This window comes from Schistocerca piceifrons, chromosome 1 (genome assembly GCF_021461385.2).
Source record: "Schistocerca piceifrons isolate TAMUIC-IGC-003096 chromosome 1, iqSchPice1.1, whole genome shotgun sequence".
In the NCBI taxonomy this organism is placed as follows: Eukaryota; Metazoa; Arthropoda; class Insecta; order Orthoptera; family Acrididae; genus Schistocerca; species Schistocerca piceifrons.
In genome coordinates this window covers 162,436,711-162,461,849 of record NC_060138.1, presented here as the reverse complement: position 1 = coordinate 162,461,849, position 25,139 = coordinate 162,436,711, and positions in this window count along the sequence as shown.

The following is a 25,139-nucleotide window of genomic DNA, read 5'->3' as shown; positions in this document are numbered from 1 at the left end:
GAAAGACTGGGTGTTGTGTTGTCCTAATCATCATCATCTCATCCCCACCGCCCCGCAAGTCGCCGAAGTGGCGTCAAATCGAAAGACTGGGTGTTGTGTTGTCCTAATCATCATCATCTCATCCCCACCGCCCCCCAAGTCGCCGAAGTGGCGTCAAATCGAAAGACTGGGTGTTGTGTTGTCCTAATCATCATCATTTCACCCCCATCGACGCGCAAGTCGCCGAAGTGGCGTCAAATCGAAAGACTGGGTGTTGTGTTGTCCTAATCATCATCATCTCATCCCCACCGCCCCGCAATTCGCCGAAGTGGCGTCAAATCGAAAGACTGGGTGTTGTGTTGTCCTAATCATCATCATCTCATCCCCATCGACGCGCAAGTCGCCGAAGTGGCGTCAAATCGAAAGACTGGGTGTTGCGTTGTCCTAATCATCATCATCTCATCTCCACCGCCCCGCAAGTCGCCGAAGTGGCGTCAAATCGAAGGATTGGGTGTTGTGTTGTCCTAATCATTATCATCTAATCCCCATCGACGTGCAAGTCGCCGAAGTGGCGTCAAATCGAAAGACTGGGTGTTGTGTTGTCCTAATCATCATCATCTCATCCCCACCGACCTGCAAGTCGCCGAAGTGGCGTCAAATCGAAAGACTGGGTGTTGTGTTGTCCTAATCATTATCATCTTCACCCACCGCCCCGCAATTCGCCGAAGTGGCGTCAAATCGAAAGACTGGGTGTTGTGTTGTCCTAATCATCATCATCTCATCCCCATCGACGCGCAAGTCGCCGAAGTGGCGTCAAATCGAAAGACTGGGTGTTGTGTTGTCCTAATCATCATCATCTCTTCCCCACCGCCCTGCAAGTCGCCGAAGTGGCGTCAAATCGAAATACTGGGTGTTGTGTTGTCCTAATCATCATCATCTCATCCCCATCGACGCGCAATTCGCCGAAGTGGTGTCAAATCGAAAGACTGGGTGTTGTGTTGTCCTAATTATCATCATCTCATCCCCATCGACGCGCAAGTCGCGGAAGTGGCGTCAAATCGAAAGACAGGGTGTTGTGTTGTCCTAATCATTATCATCTCATCCCCATCGACGCGCAAGTCGCCGAAGTGGCGTCAAATCGTAAGACTGGGTGTTGTGTTGTCCTAATCATCAACATCTCATCCCCATCGACGCGCAAGTCGCCGAAGTGGCGTCAAATCGAAAGACTGGGTGTTGTGTTGTCCTAATCATCAACATCTCATCCCCATCGGCGCGCAATTCGCCGAAGTGGCGTCAAATCGAAAGACTGGGTGTTGTGTTGTCCTAATCATCATCATCTCATCCCCACCGCCCCGCAAGTCGCCGAAGTGGCGTCAAATCGAAAGACTGGGTGTTGTGTTGTCCTAATCATCATCATCTCATCCCCATCGACGCGCAAGTCGCCGAAGTGGCGTCAAATCGAAAGACAGGGTGTTGTGTTGTCCTAATCATTATCATCTCATCCCCATCGACGCGCAAGTCGCCGAAGTGGCGTCAAATCGAAAGACTGGATGTTGTGTTGTCCTAATCATCATCATCTCATCCTTACCGCCCCGCAAGTCGCCGAAGTGGCGTCAAATCGAAAGACTGGGTGTTGTGTTGTCCTAATCATCATCATCTCATCCCCATCGACGCGCAAGTCGCCGAAGTGGCGTCAAATCGAAAGACAGGGTGTTGTGTTGTCCTAATCATTATCATCTCATCCCCATCGACGCGCAAGTCGCCGAAGTGGCGTCAAATCGAAAGATTGGGTGTTGTGTTGTCCTAATCATTATCATCTCATCCCCACCGCCCCGCAAGTCGCCGAAGTGGCGTCAAATCGAAAGACTGGGTGTTGTGTTGTCCTAATCATCATCATCTCATCCCCATCGACGCGCAATTCGCCGAAGTGGCGTCAAATCGAAAGACAGGGTGTTGTGTTGTCTTAATCATTATCGTCTCATCCCCATCGACGCGCAAGTCGCCGAAGTGGCGTCAAATCGAAAGACTGGATGTTGTGTTGTCCTGATCATCATCATCTCATCCCCACCGCCCCGCAAGTCGCCGAAGTGGCGTCAAATCGAAAGACTGGGTGTTGTGTTGTCCTAATCATCATCATCTCATCCCCATCGACGCGCAAGTCGCCGAAGTGGCGTCAAATCGAAAGACTGGGTGTTGTGTTGTCCTAATCATCATCATCTCATCCCCATCGACGCGCAAGTCGCCGAAGTGGCGTCAAATCGAAAGACAGGGTGTTGTGTTGTCCTAATCATTATCGTCTAATCCCCATCGACGCGCAAGTCGCCGAAGTGGCGTCAAATCGAAAGACTGGGTGTTGTGTTGTCCTAATCATCATCATTTCATCCCCACCGCCCCGCAAGTCGCCGAAATGGCGTCAAATCGAAAGACTGGGTGTTGTGTTGTCCTAATCATCATCATCTCATCCCCATCGACGCGCAAGTCGCCGAAGTGGCGTCAAATCGAAAGACTGGGTGTTGTGTTGTCCTAATCATCATCATCTCATCCCCACCGCCCCGCAAGTCGCCGAAGTGGCGTCAAATCGAAAGACTGGGTGTTGTGTTGTCCTAATCATCATCATCTCATCCCCACCGCCCCCCAAGTCGCCGAAGTGGCGTCAAATCGAAAGACTGGGTGTTGTGTTGTCCTAATCATCATCATTTCACCCCCATCGACGCGCAAGTCGCCGAAGTGGCGTCAAATCGAAAGACTGGGTGTTGTGTTGTCCTAATCATCATCATCTCATCCCCACCGCCCCGCAATTCGCCGAAGTGGCGTCAAATCGAAAGACTGGGTGTTGTGTTGTCCTAATCATCATCATCTCATCCCCATCGACGCGCAAGTCGCCGAAGTGGCGTCAAATCGAAAGACTGGGTGTTGCGTTGTCCTAATCATCATCATCTCATCTCCACCGCCCCGCAAGTCGCCGAAGTGGCGTCAAATCGAAGGATTGGGTGTTGTGTTGTCCTAATCATTATCATCTAATCCCCATCGACGTGCAAGTCGCCGAAGTGGCGTCAAATCGAAAGACTGGGTGTTGTGTTGTCCTAATCATCATCATCTCATCCCCACCGACCTGCAAGTCGCCGAAGTGGCGTCAAATCGAAAGACTGGGTGTTGTGTTGTCCTAATCATTATCATCTTCACCCACCGCCCCGCAATTCGCCGAAGTGGCGTCAAATCGAAAGACTGGGTGTTGTGTTGTCCTAATCATCATCATCTCATCCCCATCGACGCGCAAGTCGCCGAAGTGGCGTCAAATCGAAAGACTGGGTGTTGTGTTGTCCTAATCATCATCATCTCTTCCCCACCGCCCTGCAAGTCGCCGAAGTGGCGTCAAATCGAAATACTGGGTGTTGTGTTGTCCTAATCATCATCATCTCATCCCCATCGACGCGCAATTCGCCGAAGTGGTGTCAAATCGAAAGACTGGGTGTTGTGTTGTCCTAATTATCATCATCTCATCCCCATCGACGCGCAAGTCGCGGAAGTGGCGTCAAATCGAAAGACAGGGTGTTGTGTTGTCCTAATCATTATCATCTCATCCCCATCGACGCGCAAGTCGCCGAAGTGGCGTCAAATCGTAAGACTGGGTGTTGTGTTGTCCTAATCATCAACATCTCATCCCCATCGACGCGCAAGTCGCCGAAGTGGCGTCAAATCGAAAGACTGGGTGTTGTGTTGTCCTAATCATCATCATCTCATCCCCACCGCCCCGCAAGTCACCGAAGTGGCGTCAAATCGAAAGACTGGGTGTTGTGTTGTCCTAATCATCATCATCTCATACCCATCGACGCGCAAGTCGCCGAAGTGGCGTCAAATCGAAAGACAGGGTGTTGTGTTGTCCTAATCATTATCATCTCATCCCCATCGACGCGCAAGTCGCCGAAGTGGCGTCAAATCGAAAGACTGGGTGTTGTGTTGTCCTAATCATTATCATCTCATCCCCACCGCCCCGCAAGTCGCCGAAGTGGCGTCAAATCGAAAGACTGGGTGTTGTGTTGTCCTAATCATCATCATCTCATCCCCATCGACGCGCAAGTCGCCGAAGTGGCGTCAAATTAAAAGACTGGGTGTTGTGTTGTCCTAATCATCACCATCTCATCCCCACCGCCCCGCAAGTCGCCGAAGTGGCGTCAAATCGAAAGACTGGGTGTTGTGTTGTCCTAATCATTATCATCTCATCCCCACCACCCCGCAAGTCGCCGAAGTGGCGTCAAATCGAAAGACTGGGTGTTGTGTTGTCCTAATCATCATCATCTCATACCCATCGACGCGCAAGTCGCCGAAGTGGCGTCAAATCGAAAGACAGGGTGTTGTGTTGTCTTAATCATTATCATCTCATCCCCATCGACGCGCAAGTCGCCGAAGTGGCGTCAAATCGAAAGACTGGATGTTGTGTTGTCCTAATCATCATCATCTCATCCCCACCGCCCCGCAAGTCGCCGAAGTGGCGTCAAATCGAAAGACTGGGAGTTGTGTTGTCCTAATCATCATCATCTCATCCCCATCGACGCGCAAGTCGCCGAAGTGGCGTCAAATCGAAAGACAGGGTGTTGTGTTGTCCTAATCATTATCGTCTCATCCCCATCGACGCGCAAGTCGCCGAAGTGGCGTCAAATCGAAAGACTGGGTGTTGTGTTGTCCTAATCATCATCATCTCATTTCCACCGCCCCGCAAGTCACCGAAGTGGCGTCAAATCGAAAGACTGGGTGTTGTGTTGTCCTAATCATCATCATCTCATCCCCATCGCCGCGCAAGTCGCCGAAGTGGCGTCAAATCGAAAGACTGGGTGTTGTGTTGTCCTAATCATCATCATCTCATCCCCACCGCCCCGCAAGTCGCCGAAGTGGCGTCAAATCGAAAGACTGGGTGTTGTGTTGTGCTAATCATCATCATCTCATCCCCATCGACGCGCAAGTCGCCGAAGTGGCGTCAAATCGAATGACTGGGTGTTGTGTTGTTCTAATCATCATCATCTCATCCCCATCGACGCGCAAGTCGCCGAAGTGGCGTCAAATCGAAAGACTGTGTGTTGTGTTGTCCTAATCATCATCATCTCATCCCCATCGACGCGCAAGTCGCCGAAGTGGCGTCAAATCGAAAGACTGGGTGTTGTGTTGTCTAATCATCATCATCTCAACCCCACCGCCCCGCAAGTCGCCGAAGTGGCGTCAAATCGAAAGACTGGGTGTTGTGTTGTCCTAATCATCATCATCTCATCCCCACCGCCCCGCAAGTCGCCGAAGTGGCGTCAAATCGAAAGACTGGGTGTTGTGTTGTCCTAATCATCATCATCTCATCCCCATCGACGCGCAAGTCGCCGAAGTGGCGTCAAATCGAAAGACTTGCACCCGGCGAACGGTCTACCCGACGGGAGGCCCTAGTCACACGACATTATACCACAGTACGTCATCTTGCCACTGCCGCTTCTCAACTGGTCTAAAAAGAGATTCTTGTACCCGAGTATGATGGCTGCAAAGTCAGAAATATTACAACCTGTAATTACATCATCTGGAAAAGTCTGAGATTACTAGTAGTATTGTCTGCCGGGCCATTAATACAGTAGATGAACATTATGGGAGCCGGCCTCTTAGCCTAGCGGTTCTAGGCGCTTCAGTCCGGAACCGCGCGACTGCTACGGTCGCAGATTCGGTCCTGCCTCGGGCATGGATGTGCGTGATGTCCTTAGGTTAGTTAGGTTTAAGTAGTTCTAAATTCTAGGGGACTGATGACCTCAGATGTTAAGTCCCACCGTGCACAGAACCATTTGAACAGAACGGGTGCCAAAACACTTCCCTTGGGCGTCCCTGAACTTGCATATACATCTCTCGAAGTTTCTCCTAGATAAGTTTCGTGTCCTGCCTAACGAGAAATCCTCAATGCAGTCCAAAATTTTGTTTTATACCCTGTATAATGGTACTTTTCTTATTGATTGTTAGTGTGGTGCTGGATCAAGTGCTTGCTCCAGTCAAGAAATGCTGCGTCTACCTGGCTGCCTTACTCCACAGCTTTCAGGATAGTGATAAAAGCTACAGCTGGGTTTCAGATGATCAACGTTTTCGGAAACCACGCTGCTTGGCATGGAGTAGGTCATTCTTTCGAGATACCTCATTACGCTGAGCTCAGAGTATATTCTAGAATTCTACAACGAATGCCAGACATAGTGGACGGTAGTTTTTTATATAACTTCGGCACACTTTCTTATAGACAGGTGCTTCGTTTTCATTAGTGGACGCAGTTTTGTGTTCTAGGAATCAGTTCCACACCGTGTTAAAGGGAGTGCTATCTCAGTCTCAGTTCCTGTATAGAATGCGATGGGGATTTCACCGGACACTGGAGTTTTGTGACATTTTAGGGATTTCAGCTATTTCTCAACGCCATTGACTCTAACACCTATTTTGCTCATCTTTGTAGTGGAGTGTTTATTAAATTGGGGCTGTACTCCAGAATTTTCCTTCGTGAACGAACATTTGAAAGCGCAGTTCAGTGTTTCTGTTCTTCATTGACTGCTTTCACTTTCAATTCCTGTCTAATCCGTGAGTGTCTGGACACTAGCTTTGGTGATATTTTCAGCCCTTAAATATCACCACAATTTAGTTAGGTTTTGTAAGACGACATTCTACAATCGTCTGCTAATGTAGCATTTAAAGACCTTTTCAGACATTGTCATTTTCTCAGCCAAACACGCTTAATTTACAATACTGTATCTGTTGCCAATGTTTTCCTATATATCTGTTGCGCAGTAGCCTCTGTTTCTTTACTGAAACACCTAAAAATCTCATTTATTTATTTTCTCTCGTATCACCACAATTGCGTGTATTGTGTGTCATACAATAGGTGGTTATAATTAAAGTGCAGCTTTTCACTGCGTGTATTCTCTTGAAAGAAGAGTGAACTGAGAATAAATATGCGTGCGCTTACACAACAGACAGCGCCACACGGCGAGAGTAACGGCTCTTCGTGCACAACAGGCTGTTTAACAGCACCCCATATTCTGCAATTCTATTTCTTAACTGCACCCGGTAGTGTAAAATGTGCCTTATCACCCCATACAATATTTCTCAGTCACAAGTCGATTGGTGCCAGAAACCGAAGAGCAAATTCAGATAGTTTCTGCATATCATGAGGTTTCAGTTGCTGCACTGACTTGATCTAGTACGGATATCAGTGTAAAATAGTCGGGCAAACAACTGTCGTGGCAATGCACGAACACAAGGACTTGCTGCATGGTCAGTTACAGCAACAGCAACCTCGTCAATCATTTGCACAGGGGTAGGTCGACTTCATCTTCGGGGTGACACATCGCTCTCTCTGGAGCATTGTAATTGCTGCCGTTTACATAAAACAGTTTCATTTACAGTGCACGGTGTCTCTTCTCCATATCCATACTATTCGCACGCGTTATTGTTTGCCAAATCACAGCGTGGGTGTCATGCCATCATATGGTGTTCAGCGCCGTATTTGCACCTGGTGGCAAAAATTAGAACTATTCTTTTCCTTCCGTAATCGATCCCACATTAACACATTAGCATATCTACGAAGTTTCGCTGCAGTACGATTGTATTGTATTGTATTGTATTGTATGTTAACCGGGGACCTAGAAACGACGGGGAGGCTCCGTCCCCGCCGCAGCCACGGTGGTCCACAACCCCACGACGACTACCGCAGTCCACTTCACCCCTCCGTCGCCCCACACCGAACCCAGGGTTATTGTGCGGTTCGGCCCCGGTGGCCTCCCCCCCCCTACCCCCCCTACCCCCCCTACCCCCCCCTTACCCCCCCCCCCCCCCCCCAGGGAACGTCTCACACCAGACAAGTGTAACCCCTATGTTTGCGCGTGGTAGAGTAATGGTGGTGTACGCGTACGTGGAGAACTTATATGCGCAGCAATCGCCGACCTAGTGTAGCTGAGGCGGAATAAGGGGAACCCGCCCGCATTCGCCGAGACAGATGGAAAACCGCCTAAAAACCATCCACAGACTGGCCAGTTCACCGGACCTAAACACAAATCCGCCGGGTGGATTCGTGCCGGGGACAAGGTGCTCCTTCCCACCCGGAAAGCCCTGCGTTAGACAGCACGGCCAACCGGGCGGGCTCTGCAGTACGATAATAACAGCTCACATTGGACCTTCACGAATAGCTGCACTTTAATTACAGCCACCCGATATCCATTTTCAGGATGAAATTTTTTCTTCTTGTGAAAGTAATGAAATAGGTAACTAGATTAGGCGTTTTCAATAAAATCATGTACGACTGCGTCCGCATCATGTGTAATAAACCTGCCATCGTTTCGACTATTACTGCAAACAGCCTTCGTCCAGTTGACTCCTGGATTGATTATAACAAACGCACCATCAACAGGAGGAGTCTTTCGGCTTCTTGGATTTACGATAGCTGATCATTTAACAAGAGCGGATGCAAAATCTACGTCTACATCTGCAACCATACTCCGCAAGCCACCTGACGCAGTGTGGCGGAGGGTACCTTGAGTACCTCTATCGGTTCTCCCTTCCATTCCAATCTCGTGTTGTTCGTGGAAAGAAGGATTGTCGGTATGTGTGGGCTCTAATTTCTCTGATTTTATCCTCATGGTCCCTTCGCGAGATATACGTACGAGGGAGCAATATACTGCTTGACTCCTCGGTGAAGGTATGTTTTCGAAACTTCAACAAAAGCCCGTACCGAGCTACTGAGCGTCTCTCCTGCAGAGTCTTTCACTGGAGTTTACCTATCATCTCCATAACGCTTTCGCGATTACTAAATGATCCTGTAACGAAGCACGCTGCACTCCGTTGGATCTTCTCTATCTCTTCTATCAACCCTACCTGGTACGGATCCCACACTGCTGAGCAGTTTCAAGCAGTGGGCGAACAAGCGTACTGTAACCTACTTCCTTTGTTTTCGGATTGCATTTCCTTAGGATGCTTCCAATGAATCTGTCTGGCATCTGCTTTACCGACGATCAAGTTTATATGATCATTCCATTTTAAATCACTCCTAATGCGTAATCCCAGATAATTTAAGGAATTAACTGCTTCCAATTGCTGATCCATCCCTGTAGTACAGCTGAGTGGAAGGTCAGCACATTAAAAGCAAACATTGTAGATTTCTGCAGTATTCTTTAATGTAGTTTGCGATGGTTCACTGCCTATAGAGAATTAGAAGGGGCCGAAGAGTGAGAAACGCTGACTGCTGGGGGCGCCGCTGCTGACAGCGGCCGCGTCACGCATAAGAGGCCAGCTGGCTGCTGCGCGCGCCGCTGACCAGGGCGCGAGCAGTGCGCGTGCGCGGGCGCTGACCTGACCTCGACTCGCGTGACGTCACTGCAGGGCCGCACGTGGCGCTGGCCTGACCCAGGCGGCCGCGACGTCACAGCCCGGCTTAATGGACGCCGGGCGCCCGGGTCATGGTGTGCTGTGATGAATGGGAGTGCAGCGCAGCGCAGCGTTCTAGCTGACACCCACATCTAGCCGTCCAGGGACGCTGCAGAATGTGAGGCGAGGCGGATGACCGAGAGAGGGCTTATTTTTAGCACCAATAGCTAAGAGAACTACAGACAGCTTCGATAATGACTTTCGATGCAGTTAGAAGACCGCGCTGTAGTTCCATCTCTAGATTGTCGCACAGATGACAAAATGGTGGATATCAAAATAGACGACAGAGGGATAGAAAAACAATTAAAATCCCTCAAAAGAGGAAAGGCCGCTGGACATGATGAGATACCAGTTTGATTTTACACAGAGTACGCGAAGGAACTTGGCCCCTTCTTGCAGCGGTGTACCGTAGGTCTTTAGAAGAGGGCAGTGTTTCAAAGGATTGGAAAAGGGCACAGGTCATCTCCGTTTTCAAGAAGGGACGTAGAACAGATGTGCTGAACCACAGACCTATATCTCTAACGTCGATCAGTTTAGAATTTTGGAACACGTGTTATGTTCCAGTATAATGATTTTTCTGGAGACTAGAAATCTACTCTGTAGGAATCAGCATGGGTTTCGAAATAGACGATCGTGTGAAACCCAGCTCGCGCTATTCGTCCACGAGACTGAGGGCCATAGCAACGGGTTCCCAGGTAGATGCCGTGTTTCTTGACTTCCGCAAGGCGTTTGATACAGTTCCCCACAGTCGTTTAATGAACAAAGTAAGAGCATATGGACTATCAGTCCAATATTGTGTGATTGGATTGAAGAGGTCCTAAATAACAGAACGCAGCATGTCATTCTCAATGGAGAGAAGTCTTCCGAAGTAAGAGTGATTTCAGGTGTGGCGCAGGGGAGTGTCATAGGACCGTTGCTATTCACAATATACGTAAATGACCTGTGGAAAACATCGGAAGTTCAGTGAGGCTTTTTGCGGATGATGCTGTAGTATATCGAGAGGTTGTAACAATGGAAAATTGTACTGAAATGCAGGAGGATCTGCAACGAATTGACGCATGGTGCAGGGAATGGCAATTGAATCTCAATGTAGACAAGTGTAATGTGCTGCGAATACATAGAAAAAAATATCCTTTATCTTTTAGCTACAATATAGCAGGTCAGCAACTGGAAGAAGTTAATTCCATAAATTATCAGGGAGTAGGCATTAGGAGTGATTTAAAATGGAATGACCGTATAAAATTAATCGTCGGTAAAGCAGATGCCAGACTGAGATTCACTGGAAGAATCCTAAGGAAATGCAATCCGAAAACAAAGGAAGTAGGTTACATTACACTAGTTCGTCCACTGCTTGAATACTGCTCACCGGTGTGGGATACGTACCAGATAGGGTTGATAGAAGAGAGAGAGAGAGAAGATCCAACGGAGAGCAGCGCGCTTCGTTACAGGATCATTTAGTAATCGCGAAAGCGTTACGGAGATGATAAATAAACTCCGATGGAAGACTCTGCAGGAGAGACGCTCAGTAGCTCGGTACGGGCTGTAGTTGAAGTTTCGAGAACATACCTTCACCGAGGAGTCAAGCAGTATATTGCTCCATCCCATGTATATCTCGCGAAGAGGCCATGAGGATAAAATCAGAGAGATTAGAGCTCACACAGAGGCATACCGACAATCCTTCTTTCCACGAACAATACGAGACTGGAATAGAAGGGAGAACCGATAGAGTTACTCAAAGTACCCTCCCACACACACCGTCAGGTGGCTTGCGGAGTATGGATGTAGATGTAAAATATTTTACGTTTACATCTCCATACATACTCTCCACACCACTGTCATGTACATGGCATTTAATTACCACGTTTAGGGGTTCTTCCCGTTCCGATCACGTATGAACTCGGGTAGAATGCCTGTTTGAATGCCTCTGTGTGCGTCGCAATTAATCTAATTTTGTTTTCACAAATCCTACGATATGTCAGCATCACCTGTGGGTGGTGCGAGAACTAAACTGGGACAGTACTTCTGTACGTTCCTCATCAAAGGAACATTTGAAAATCTGAGTCCAGAATTTTTGTTTTTACGTAGCCATCCTCAGTTTCAGTACCAGTGTCATCCACTATTTGGCGCTACTAATAGTGTTTACCTTAGTCCAAAATTTCTTTGGGTTTTGTGAGAGATCTGTCGATAAGATACTGTTGCGGTAGTCACTGAAGTCTACACACATTGCTCTGTATTCGACAGTCGAAGGAATTTCTGCGTTTCGTACCGTCAAAAGGCTTAATGAAATTTATGTTGGGTTTACTAGCTGCCTGCAAAACACAGGGTGTTTCAAAATGAATATCGAGGTTTTAAGGCCTTGAAATATTTATTAATTTCATCTTACAATTATAAATAATGCATCAAATGAAAGAGCAAACACAAAGAGTTTTATTTGTCGTTATTACAAGCTTAAAGGCATACAGACTACGGTTTACGTGCCGACTTTACGAATTAAATGTTACTGCATGACGATGAAGATTTTTCTGCATCGTGTTGTCTTCAGTGATGCACAGACATTTCACCTAAGTGGAAACGTAACACACATAATGTACGCACCTGGAGGTCCGCCGAACCAGACGATATGGTGCAGCTGAAACGAGACTTCCCTAAACTGATTTTTTGAGCCCTATCCCAACGGGAAGATCGAGCCATTTATTTTGGGTGAAGCAATTGTAACTGGTGTTTCTTATCCAGACGCTCTAGAAGTATGTTAGTTCCTTAACTGGAAGAAGCTGAACCACAAAACTTTGTTTGGCACTAAAATGGTGCGCCATTTCATTGGCATAACGCAGTACCGATATGTGATTGGTTAAACGACGTTGTGCGCGACCGCTGGATTGGCCGCAAGGGACCGGAAGACAGAACCTGTCTCGCATGCCTCCACGTTAAGCTGATTTGGGGCCATGCGATTTTTACCTTTGGTGTATGAAGCATCATGTACGGCATCTGTGCTGCCGCCAACAGCTGATCTACCCGTCTTGAAGTAGTTGTCACAATTACTCCAGCCACAATGATCAAGGTTGGGAAGAACTCGCATATCGACTCTATGAGCGCCGTGTGACGTATGATCACACGCTGAACACTTTTAAGAAAAACTATTTGAGTTGCTCTTTCATTTCATGTCTTATTCATAACTGTAATAAGAAGAATTAGGCAAACGATATGGGACGCTTCTTCTTTGCAGACTTATGTACAGTTTCTTCAATAAAAAATAAATACTACAAAGCCTTAAGAAGGCGATATTCACTTTGAAATACCCAGTATTTCCGCCGGGCACGGTGTGCATTATGGTTTGTCGAATTTAGGTCTTTTGATTAATTTCCGCAAGAGACGTGGAACAATTGTTGATCCACATGTCGATTTAACTCGATTTCCTTCCCGCACCACGTGTTTAGAGAAAAGCTTCCTTCAATATTCTACGCCGATTTTTCCTGCCACCTTTGTGCAACAAAGCTACGACTGTTGAACAATACATAGTAGAAATAGGTCCGAAGAATAATATTATAGAGGGGCAACGGACGATAAAATGATAATTAAAAATGGAACGCTGATAACGTAGGTCATAACCTATATTTTTAATGCTAGCGAAATCCGGTGGACTGTCATGACATACAGAAAGGAATATCATGGATGCAGCAGTGTCATGCTTTCGGACTACAGCAAACGGATCACATGTCCTAATAGATTGCTTGACATTGCGTACTGAGTCTTTCCCCTTACTACCCTCTGCATGGTATTGATACCTGATGATCTTTTGTACGGTGCAAGTCGTTAGTGTTATTTTAGAATCACCCTGACTTGTGACGGCAATACTTCGAATTACAGAATCAGTTACCCGTGGCGTTACGGAAAACATGTCTATCAACGCAAATGGGACAACCAAACGATATATTTATTTATTCGTGATTAGTGTGAAATGCCAATTTAGACTGAGCTGAGTTAGACAAACGATATGTCACGCTTCTTCTTTGCACACGTATGTAAAGTTTTTGCAATAAAAAATAAACGTCTCAGCGAAAAATCTGGAATATAAAACGCCATGTAAAACAAAATTGAAACAGTGGTGAGTTGGGCACATTCCCTAGGCGAATGGAGGTCAGGTGGACGAGGAGGGTTTCTTGCTGGACTCCAAAAGATGAGAAAAAACAGAAGCCGATCGAATGGAAGTTAAGCACACGACTTCAGAGGCTATGCAGCAGCCACGTTAATAAGCGTAGCCAAAAATCGTGATACACAGAAAAATCTGAATGAGCCATAATCAAGCAGTGGATGTCGAAAGGTTGTTGATAATGATGATGATTATGATGGACTGCAATCGTTTACTTTCGCACAGATTGAAGAAGGGATATGGCGAGGTTGTTAGCGAAACGACAGCTCAGATCCATCTTTGAACGCCGGCCGCTGTGGCCTAGCGGTTCTAGGCGCTTCAGTCCGGAATAGCGCCGCTGCTACGGTCGCAGGTTCGAATCCTGCCATGGGCATGGATGTGTGTGATGTTCTTAGGTTAGGTTAGGTTTAAGTAGTTCCAAGTCTAGAGGACTGATGACCTCAGATGTTAAGTTCCATAGTGCTTAGAGCCATTTAAACAATTTTTGAATGTTGTCTTCCCCAGTGCGTCGAGCGAAAAGAGTCTACAGCTTTGGATTCCCAGAGGAAGTCCAGTACCCTATAAAGTTCAGATGTCACATTTAAGATTTTTTTCACCTGATGACATACAACGGACTCGTTCATTCTGTATTAACTTTCTTTATTTTCCGTGTCGAGACAAGAATATCTAAATTAGTTCCTTCCAAAACTCAGCAATTTTAACAGTCTTGTCACTCTACGCTGAAGAGCCAAAGAAACTCGTGTACTTGCCTGACATCGTGTAGGGCCCCCATGAGCACGCAGAAGTGTCGCAATACGACATGGCGTGGACTCGACTAATGTCTGGAGTAGTGCTGAAGGGGATTGACACCATGACTCCTGGACAGCTGTCCATAAATTCGTAAGAGTAGGGGAGTAGGGGAGGGGGGAACGGAGGGGGTGGGGAGAGATCTCTTCTGAACAGAACGTTGCAAGGCACACAGGTATACTCAATAATGTTCAAGTGGCCAGCGGAAGTGTTTAAACTCAGAAGAGTGTTCCTGGAGCCGCTCTGTAGCAATTCTGTCTGGACGTATGGGGTGTCGCATTGTCCTGCTGAATTTTCCCAAGTACGTCGGAATGCACAATCAGGATGAATGAATGCAGGTGATCAGACAGGATGCTTATATATGCCTATATAAGACAACAAGTATATGTCTTATCTTTCCATTCAGAATTAGCTGGCGAGCAATGTGGTTGGGTGGAAAGTTTGTTCTCAACGGCAGACTCGTAAGATCATTGCTGAGATTCTTTATCTTGTTACTCACTCTACGACTGTTCCTATACACCTTCGGGTCAGACCATCTTTCTTTTATTTGCTCAACTATATTCAGAGTAGTTCTTCTCCTGCTTACATTGTATTTTCTGAGAAAAGATCTGCGCTTTACTTGCTACAGTGTTCGTTGTGTTGTAAACTTGTGTCGAGGCCAGATGTAAATTTGGCCCTAAATCCACTTGGAATATGCCTCCCTGATATTTGCTTTGCAAATTTGAAGAATACTTTGTATTTTTTGGATCTCGCCTATGTTTTCAGCTTCGAGATGCTGTTCTTCTATGAAAGCCTTCCAGTTACCTTCTCTCTTGACAATCCTTCAGTATTTAATGAAGCCGTCACAAGTTTTGGTCTTGAAAATGACCAACTGTGTGTGTTGATGTTTCCCAGTTGTGGATGGATTTGCCGTTGACACTAGTTCATTTCCAGGATACGCCCGTGGAGAGTCTTTCCATGTACCTTGTTAATTCTGTGGGAGGTCGTGTTTTAAGAAATTTTTCGTAGTAATACAGGTAAGGTTTTATTACGGCCCCATTAGGCAATTACATAGAATAGAAAGTATAAGAATTTAGCGCAACAAATGTTGGTCGTAGTGGTGCTTTCTGGCAAAATGCACAGAAGTTACGTACACTTCCCGACAAAAAAAGTGAACCATCCAGACGGGTTGGAGGAGATGAAATGAAACTTCACGGATTAAGTCAAAAGATCTCACTCAGTATGAGCTCACTTACCTGTTTGACGTTGCACAACTTCTGGCTTGGATGCATGCACTGATTCGGCTGATTAGGATGCCGTAAAGCTGTTGTTTACTCTCCTCAGGCAATCTGGACACAACTGATATAGCTACTACTTGATATTCTGGATCTGGCAATGGGACGAAATTGATGACGTCATAGCTGGATCCAAACCTGTTCTATCGAGGACAGAGCTGAAGATCTCCCTGGTCATATGACTACCTCAGCATCATGCAGAAAGTTCATCGAGATTCATGCCATGTGTAGATACGCATTGTCCTGTTAGAAAACGTCACCATTACGCTGTCACATGAAGGGTAACACAGAGGACAAGGGTGTCCTCGACGTACTGCTGTGCTGTCAGAGTTCCATCAGTCACTACCAACTTTGACCTGCAGTCGTAGTCAATGGCTCTCCACACCATAACGCCAGGAGTGGAGCCGCTGTTCCTCTCCAAAACACTGGACGGGCGGGACCTCTCCCAAGGGCAGTGCAATACTCGCCGACAATAGTCACCCGGGTAGTATAGAAAAGTGATTCATAGCTGAGCACAGTGCGACACAATTCATTAGCTGTCTGTGCTTGCCAGTCGTAACACTGCTCCAAACGCAGCCACTTCTAGTGTGGTGTTAACAGCAGCTTAAGCCTGGGACGGTAATTTCCTAGTCCGGCTGCAGCTATCTCCGACAAATGTGTGCGGGATAATACAGAATTTTGTAGGGAGTCCATTACCTGTTCTCAGATCTCTGCTAGAGATGTGAAGCGGTGCGCATTACGGTGATCTTCTCGTGGTCCACTGGATCCTGGACGACAAGTATGCCTGCTCTCACGTTCCCATGCAGTCCAACACCGAGCCACAGTCACATCCATTTGCCTGATAAATCTGGATAGTACACGATTCGACCAGCCAGCCAAATAGAGACCCACAATGAGGTCTCTCTCATACTCTGTCATGTGCTGATAATGCTGTCTCAGACGAATAAGTGGCATTTTCGTGTCCTTCACGTTAATCTTTCAACATCTGATGCTGTCTACAAACCTTACATATCCTATGAGGCTGAGCCTGCACCCCACTGACAAAGTAGCTAGAGAGGTAAACACGATCTAGTCGGCTGGAACAATGGACCCCGGACGATCGCCATGAACGTGCTCCCAAGAATCCACTAGTCTGAGGTTCTGGAGAATTTTCCTTAGCGCCGCGCACGGAGACTGACGTGGTAGTTGGTCTTTGGGTGCTTGGGTGCAGTTGAAATTGCCTCCAATGATCAGTGCATCCTGCCGACCCAGAAAGAGAGGAGCGGCTGTCTCTGAGAAGAAGGTGGAACGTTCAGGGCGGCGACCCGAATCAGACGGCGCAAAGACATTGACGATCCTGACGCCACTAAACGTGAGAGCCATACTTCTGGCATCAGGGAGATAGGCAATTGCGACCCCGAGGATACCGTCACGTAAGAGGATCGGCATCCCACTACCAGTAGGGGAAGCATGAGACACGTGCTGTAAAACCATGGCCAGCACAGAAAGTTGCAACATGCACCTCCTGAAGAAGAGCTACGTCAACGTCCGTGGCATACAGCACGTCATGGAGTAAAGCCAGTTTGTGGCGTACACGAATAGTGTTGACATTGACTGTGGCTATGCGATAAATCTGGAAGGCTGCCATCGCCAGGAGGGCAGGCAATTCGAACTCGGGCGAATTAGAAGGAACTCCCTTTAGGCCTTCACGGAAGGGCACATCACTGTGACGGGGAGGGAGCCGACCACACCAAGGGAGGTCCATTGTGCTGTACACTTGCAGAATGTCCATCCTCAGCATCGACGTCGTCCGCCCAGGAGACAGACGTGTCACCGGGTCGGTTCAGTAGAACATTATCAGAGGTGCACCCACAGGCAGCGTCAGACACAGAGAGGGAGGCTACCGCATCAGACGCAGGCGGGGGAAGGTCGATGTCCGGAAGTTGACGCTGACTGGAAATGGAGGCAGGGAAGGACGTAGCGTCGTCAAGAGTCAGGGCATCAGAGAACAGCGCACCATCAATAGCGGGGTCGTCGTCCTGTGTAGACTTCCGATGGTCGGAGTCATCAGAAAGGGTACTGCGTTGTCTCTTCCGTTTCCTGGCGACCATTGGTTCCTAACATATTGTTCCGTGTCGAATGGCGGGCAGCGACCGTGCGACATGGGGCCAGATGGCAGAAAGGCGAAGGTAGCTACAGTTTCATTATCAACAACCATGGGGTCGAGACAGACAGCATGTGCCTGTCGAGAGTCGTCGTTCATTTGTACTGCCTGCTGTAATGGTGTAGCAGAGGCAGGCGAAACGTCCATCGCGTCGTCGAGAGGAGCAGACACGGGTACCGATTGATTCAGAGGGGGCGTAGCAGGCAGCACCGCCGCAGACGCGTAAGACAGAGGTAACACGGTGGGCGCTGCAGGAGGAGCAGTCTCCAATCTGCGTCTTAACCACTACGTCGGAGACATTCAGAACAAACATCGCCTTCCTGGTCACAACGTGAACAGGTGCGCGGCTGGCGATCATACATGACGACAGCCCTGCAGCCAGCCATAACCACGTAGGAAGGAACGTGTTTCCGTAGTTCAATTTTTATCTAACGGACACCACTAAGGACACGATACGTTCCGAACGTCTTCCATATTTCAGCTACGTCACTGACGACGTTGATGGAAGGTTAAAAAGCGACCACCGCAATGTCCGACGGTACTTCAAACAGGAGTTCGAAAACCCGCAACGTTCGGAGACCAAAACCAGCGTGATCAATCACGACAGACCCTATATGTCCGTCGGAGAAACGGAACTTGAGATCGTTAGCGTGATGCAAAACAACGTCGGCGCACAGCTCGTCATTCGACAGCTTTATGTACACAGTAGTACTGATAATCGAAAAATGTATTCCGAGACGCATTTCTTCCCGTACATGATCTAAAGGAAAAGTTAATTCAGTTGTCGCCTGGCGGTAAGAAAACGCCATTATGATTAATCAGGTCTGACTCGGAAACAAGCCGCTACGCGGATGTAAACAAACACGTGCTCACTAGCAAGCAGCACAACACGCGAGACGCAAACAAGGCGTGTACGCCTTACCACAGCCAAAGGAAGACTGCCAACTGAGCTACTCAAGCGTGACTCACGAGCCGTCCTCACAGCTTTACTTCCGCCAGTATCTCGTCTCCTAAGCTATGAGGCCAGGTCGCGAGTTGTGCTTGGGTAGCTCAGTCGGTAGATCACTTGCCCGCGAAAGGCAGAGGTCCCGAATCGAGTCTCGGTCCTGCACACAGTTTTAATCTGCCAAGAAGTTTCAAATCAGCGCACACCCCGCTGCAGAGTGAAAATCTGATTCCGAGACGAAGAATTACAGCAAAGCGGAGAGAGCGAGAAAACAGATGAATTACTCCACAACATCGGTACTGCGAGACGCGAAAAGTGGATTGAGACCATTGAAGACTTGTATTTTAAAAAGTGGAGAAGTTTGGTTCTTACTACGGATGCTTGTTCGTGATAGCCCACTGGACTGTGTATGCTACTCTCTATCACTAAGTGAAGGTGCTAATCATATTTTGTCCACTTCAACAGACCCGCAAGGACGATAACATGCAAATAAGTTAAAAACAGAGCTCAAAACCGATGAAGAAGCCCGCAACACAGAAACAAACTGCTCAGTCTCCTTCAAAATGGAAGAAACTACAGTAGCTTGTTACACTACCGTTTTTATCAAAATTACGAAGTATCATTATGTAACTCCATTTAGAAAGAAAGGCAGGGTCGTTGTCGTTCAACAAACCCTTAGGAGGGCTAAACCAGGAGAAGATGTTGGTGAGGTGTCTGGCATCAAAGGCGGCAGTAAGCCCTTGGCTAACTCCATCTATTCTAAATTAATTCCCAACTAGAAGTGAAAGGCAACTATGGTTAAAGCCAACGTAAGATTGTCGTACCTAACTACACTACTGGCCATTACAATTGCTACACCAAGAAGAAATGCAGTTGATAAACGTGTATTCATTGGACAAATATATTATACTAGAACTGACATGTGATTGCATTTTCACGCAATTTGGGTGCATAGATCCAGAGAAATCAGTACCCAGAACAACCACCTCTGACCGTAATAACGGCCTTGATACGCCTGGGCATTGAGTCAAACAGAGCTTGGATGGCGTGTACAGGTACAGCTACCCATGTAGCTTCAACACAGTACCACATTTCATCAAGAGTAGTGACTGGCGTATTGTGACGAGCCAATTGCTCGGCGAACATTGACATGACGTTTTCAATTGGTGAGAGACCTGGAGAATGTGCTGGCTAGGGCAGCAGTCGAACATTTTAGTATTCAGAAAGGCCCGTACAGGACCTGCAACATGCGGTCCTACTGAAATGTAGGGTTTCGCAGGAATCGAATGAAGGGTAGATCCACGGGTCGTACCACATCTTAAATGTAACGTCCACTGTTCAAAGTGCCGTTAATGAGAACAAGAGGTGACCGAGACATGTAACCAATGGCACCCCATACCATCACGCCGGGTGATACGCCAATATGGCGATGACGAATACACGCTTCCAATGTGCGTTCGCCGCGATGTCGCCAAACACGGATGCGACCATCACGATGCTGTAAACAGAACCTGGATTCATCCGAAAAAAATGGCGTTTTGCCATTCGTGCACCCACGTTCGTCGTTGAGTACACCATCGCTGGCGCTCCTGTCTATGTTGCAGCGTCAAGGGTAACCACAGTGATTGTCTCCGAGCTGATAGTCCATGCTGCTGCAAACGTCGTCAAACTGTCCGTGCAGATGGTTGTTGTCTTGTAAACGTACCCATCTGTTGACTCAGGGATCGAGACGTAGCTCCACGATCCGTTACAGCCATGAGGATAAGATGCCTGTCATCTCGACTGCTAGTGATACGAGGCCGTTGGGATCCCGCACGGCGTTCCGTATTACCCTCCTGAACCCACTGATCCCATATTCTGCTAACAGTCATTGGACCTCGACCGATGCGAACAGCAATGTCGCGATACGATAAACCGCAATCGCGATAGGCTACAATCCGACTTTTATAAAAGTCGGAAACGTGATGGTGCGCATTTCCCCTCCTTACACGAGGCATCACAACAACGTTTCAGCATGCTACGCAGGTCAAAAGCTATCGGTTGGAAACTTTCCTCATGTCAGCACGTTGTAGGTGTCGCCACCAGCGCCAAACTTGTGTGAATGCTCTGAAAGGCTAATCATTTGCATATCACATCATCTTCCTGTCGGTTAAATTTCGCGTCTGTAGCACGTCTTCTTCGTGGTGTAGCAAATTTAATGGCCATTAGCATATTAAAATTCTACATTAATTTCTTCATCTGGAGTATTGTTAGATGAATGGATGGAAACCCTATCGAATGCATTTGAGAGGAGGCTTGCAGAACAGTGGAGAGAGAGCCACCGTCTGACTACTAGGTATTCTTTTCAAAAGACATGTGTCAACACTGCATGGAGAGGAGCAGGAGCTAGGTAGAAGTCACTGGGCCTTGTATTTTGCGTGATGTATATTGCATGAGGGTCGAGGTTAGCCGGACAGGTGCCGTCTGCGTTTGCGTCCTACACGACGGGAAAATATTGAGTAATGATCGTGGTGTGTCCACTGGCGCCAGGGAGGCACGTCGGAAGCTGACAGCGACAGGGCGTGCAGTATTCTACAGCACTGTGCCCTGGAAGTGACGTGAGAAGAGGCCATCCGGCCCTTTTGTGACTGGCTGTGTGGCACCCGAATCTGTCAGGCTGGCGCCAAGCTAGCTGAATTTTAATTGGCTCTGATAACAAACAGTAAGAGAAGCATTAATTGGCTGGTTGGTGGTTGGTTTCGGGTGTAAAGCGAACAAACGATAGGGTCATCAGTCCCTTTTTAGTCATGCAAACAAGTCTTAAGGTAAAACAATTCGCAAAAGGCGTCGGGAAAAGTAAAAGGGCGTAAAACTGACGGGGAACCGTACCGAAAGAGAAAACGAAAGAAGCGAACTAAAAAGCGAAAACGTACACTACAAGGAAAACTAGTGGAAGGTACTAAAATAATATAACAGATAGTCGGCGCTGGCTGATGACAAAAATAAAAAAGGATGAGCCAGTCACTCTGCAACACACTAAAATCTCCAGCGTAAAAGACAAGGCGGGATGAACACACATAGGGACAAGACAAACACGAAGGCAAACAAAATGCAGAGAAAGAGTGAGGAAGAGGTAAAATGGAGGGAGGGTGGAGACCTGGGAGAGGTCAAACACACACCTTTAGACTGTGTCATGAAAACCCCGCTCATCAACAGGACATGAAACTAAATCTGACGTTGAAGCATTGTCGCTCAACACCGTAAGTAGGGCTCTGGGAAGGTTAAATTAGGCAGTCCAGCAAGATCTGGACGACAATCAAGGGGGATCCACAGCGAGATTGAGGCGGGTCCTCGCGACGGAGGAGGCGACCAGTGGTCACCCAAGTATGGCCGATGCAGGGCCGGCAAAGGACAACGGAGTCTGTGCGAGTGGCTCGCATGGATTACCGCCACACATTTGTTGTCTCCTTGATAGCTCGAACTTTATTTGGTGTACTGAGGATGCGCCATTCAGTACCCCAGATCGCGTAAACTTTACGACGGAAGAGTGATCGGCAGTGCGATCTCCAGAGTTGGTGTCGATCAGTTCTGGAGTGGGAGAGCAGAACTTGCTTGTGCATATGTGGCAAAGGCCTTATTGGCTGAAACGCGAAATACGATAGATAGTGGGCGTCAGAGGTGACCTGTTTCTGAGCTCTAGCACTAAACACCCCATTATTGGTTATGCACAGAGTATCCATAATTAAAGGTCCAGTTTCAAAACGCTGCAGAAAGAGAACCGCTGCTCAGAATGACATAAAATCTGAACAACATAATACTGACGCAGATAAAAAAAAAGACAAAAATTTTACTGACCGATTGTGCTGTAAGCGTATTAAAGTAAATACGATCGCCTACAAATGACGGATGCGTCGCAATACGATGGCTACAGTTTGAGTCGCACGTTACACCATCCGTACTGTTCAATGTGTGTGACTGCACAACTAACTGTTCGGGAGGTGAGTCCATCCACCACGGCAAGGTCGTACGACATCGGATGGGAAATATCGGTTTTTAGGTGTTCTGAAGCCAAAAACCACAAAAAAAGTCAAAATGACATTTGTTTGTAATTATTCTGGGACCAAAAACCGCATAAAAAGCAAAAAGACATCGGTTTGTAATTGTCCTGGAGGAAGATTAAAATGACATCGGTTTCTGGCTGTCATGTGACTGGCGCAAGACGTTTTCAATGTGCTGTCCACCGTTTTCTGCTAGAAGATGAAATCGAGAAACATTATGTTCCACAACAATTCGGAGCATTTCGAGGGTCATGTTTAGAATTCGTTGCACAATAAGTACCTTCAATTCAGCTACTTTCGGAATTGCAACATCTTTCCGATAAGCCCGCGCCAAAAGTCTATGCCCCACCACCCACCCGGCAGCGGAGCTGATCTCAAAAGTTCAAAAGTTTGTGTAAATATTGTCCCGGCTAGTTAAGAACCGTTCCCTGCCGGCTGGGTCGGGTACAAAAAATCTCTGAATGACGTTGTGAATCTAGTCGTGTGAACCAGCAGTTGAAAATTGATCGCGTTTTTTCCAGAGATACTTCATACACTTTCAACCACGACGATCCAAAGACAGTTTTGTTTTTATTTTTATTACTCTGGAGTAAGATATCAATTGAGTTCCAGTCTATTTTTACTAATTTGCTGCCTTGAGTAATTTGATTTAGTTACTTGAGCAGTCTATATGCATTCGTTGAATCCTATTAAATCTGTTTGGAAAAAGCTTTATCAGCTTCCTTCAATAACCTTTGAATGTACACAGATACGAGTTTTATTGTATTATTGTCTATGTGCAAGCTGATTATGGAATTTAGTAAACACTGGAAACGTTTCGTATATTTCTGTTTTATTGACACAATTAAGTTCTTAAATTAATGAGAGATGACACTGGGGGTTCAATGAAAGGAGAATTGATCCTAGTGTGTATTGTTGTAAGTAGGCTGTTTAGGTTTTTTTATTGGTAACGCCACCTCTGTATGAAAATCACTGGCTATGCTGTGTGCAGTCTGTGGCTGCTTTGCATTGTTGTAATACTCGCCATTGTAGTGTTAGGCAGCTGGCTGTGAACAGCGCGTAGCGTTGCGCAGTTGGAGGTGAGCCGCCAGCAGTGATGGATGTGGGGAGAGAGATGGTGGAGTTTTGAAATTTGTCATGAACTGCTATATTTATGAATGATGATATCAAGGTAAATACATTGTTTGTTCTGTATTAAAATCTTTCATTTGCTAACTATCCCTATCAGTAGTTAGTGCCTTCCGTAGTTTCAATCTTTTACTTAGCTGGCAGTAGTGGCGCTTGCTGTATTGCAGTAGTGGGAGTAACGAAGATTTTTGTGAGGTAAGTGATTTAGTGATTTGTGAAAGGTATAGTTTAATGTTAGTCAGGGCCATTCTTTTGTAGGGAATTCTGAAAGTCAGATTGCGTTGCGCTAACAAAATATTGTGTGTCAGGTTAAGCACAGTCTCGTGTAGAATTGTTCAAAGGGGACGTTTCATATGGCCATCAATACCATTATTTCTACAAGGACTGTAGTGGGTCTGCACCTCTGGTGGCCCACCAGTACCGTAATCTCTACCAGGACTACAGTGGGTCTGCCCTGTGATGACCTACCTACCAATATTCTTCAAAACTTCGAATGACTCTGCTGTGGGTTTGCTATGTTGTGGCCCATTACCTGTCAGCATGTCAAGAGTCAGCACTGTCTTTCCGATGGAAGGACACTACTTCTTCAAGACTGCATGGAAATCCACTACTTCTGTGTGCATTTTCTTTTACTGCTCAGACTTTGAGAAAAACTCTGCATTTTTACTGTGATGAACAATCTGGACTGTCTATATGGACTGTGAGAAATTTTTAGCTTTTGACCAACATTGTATCAATAAGTGTGTGCCTTTGATTTCTTTGTTATTGTAATTGTGAAACAAATTTTAACAAATATGTATTGGCCAGTGCCCAAAAAAATTTGTAAAATTTTTTGTGGGGAGCATGGGGGCTATGTAAGTAGGCTGTTTAGGTTTTTTTATTGGTAACGCCACCTCTGTATGAAAATCACTGGCTATGCTGTGTGCAGTCTGTGGCTGCTTTGCATTGTTGTAATACTCGCCATTGTAGTGTTAGGCAGCTGGCTGTGAACAGCGCGTAGCGTTGCGCAGTTGGAGGTGAGCCGCCAGCAGTGATGGATGTGGGGAGAGAGATGGCGGAGTTTTGAAATTTGTCATGAACTGCTATATTTATGAATGATGATATCAAGGTAAATACATTGTTTGTTCTGTATTAAAATCTTTCATTTGCTAACTGTCCCTATCAGTAGTTAGTGCCTCCCATAGTTTGAATCTTTTACTTAGCTGGCAGTAGTGGCGCTTGCTGTATTGCAGTAGTGGGAGTAACGAAGATTTTTGTTAGGTAAGTGATATAGCGATTTGTGAAA